Source organism: Taeniopygia guttata, chromosome 8 (assembly GCF_048771995.1).
Source record: "Taeniopygia guttata chromosome 8, bTaeGut7.mat, whole genome shotgun sequence".
Taxonomy (NCBI): Eukaryota; Metazoa; Chordata; class Aves; order Passeriformes; family Estrildidae; genus Taeniopygia; species Taeniopygia guttata.
In genome coordinates, this window is record NC_133033.1 from 18,793,541 (window position 1) to 18,794,891 (window position 1,351).

Sequence of the window (1,351 nt, forward strand, 5' to 3'; positions counted from 1 at the left end):
ATTTTGATAATGACATCAATAACAGGTGTTGGTTTAATAGAAGGTGTAGATACAAAACCATCTTGTCAGCCTCATTACCAAATGACTTTGCTGACATTGTAGTGTTGACTTTTTACGTGAGTCCCTTACATGTTACCTACATGTCTGTGTATGACTTTCCCACCAAAATATAACAGCGCTCTGAGGAATAGACTTGAAACTATGCCAGCATTTTCAGACCCCTATCCTTTTCAAGTAGAAGTGAGACAAAATTGTCAAATACTTCATGTGACACCCTGATACTTGTAGCAAATGACTGATAATAGCAAACATCCCAGACCCACTAGATGTACTCTGTTTCATGAGCTGGAGTCGGCTTGTCTTTGTCTAGATCCATTGGTCTGAGTAGAGCTGTGTCTTGGCAAGTTCTAAATGCCTTAAAAGGTGCATTATGATGAGATAAGAAGTGCTTGATCTTAAGGCTAAGGGTTTAACCCAAGTTGTGAGTGGCTGACACCCGTTTGGTAACGCAGTGGGAGGCGCAGTGCCGGTCTGTACCTCAGGGATAAGTTCCACTGTTGGTAGGGACAAAAAGCTGTTCCTGTGTAGATGAGCTTTTGGGGGAAACGGGGGTGTCACAGGAGCTGGGGAGATGGAGATAAGCAGCAAGAGGGATGAAAGACCGAGGACTAGGAACTTAGATACATGGATACAGCCATGGAGACTTGTGTCTGTGTTGTGAATGTAATGGTATAGCATGGACGGTTGTTTTTCCTTAGTGATGCCAGACATCAACAGCGGATGAATTTATAAGCCGCGGAAAACGTAATAATGCCAACATGTTTCTAGAAGATTTTCTCCACTAATTGGCATGCTGCTATGTGGATGCTGATCCCTGTTATCTTGTTACTTGCAGGCGCTGTGGTAAATCGGAACCTGGGATGACCTGCCCGTTTGAAGGTGCTAGAGCTTTCATAAGCTAAGTTTAAAGCTTGATATTAAGAAAGAGAATATCTGTCTCCAAGTTGGATCGTTAGGGTAGATTGTATCTGTTTGTGTACTCTGGCTCTAGAAATGTCAGCTATATCCCGTACCAACTTCCTTTGGTAGTTTTTCGCGGGCGCCTCAGCAGTTCCAGCAGGGAGGAAGCGGGGCCGGATGTTTCTGCTCGGGAGGGACGGGCGGTGCCGGGGCGGATGAGACCCTGAGGGTGCCGCGGGGCCGCGCCCGCCGCCTTAGCCCGGGGCGAGTCAAGCCGGGGGTGCCGGGCGGTGAGGCCGCGGGGCCGCGCACAGGCGGCGCGCTCCCGGCGCAGGCGCGCTCCCGGCGGGGCCGCCCTGCCCACGTGAGCGGCGCGCGGCCAATGGCGCGA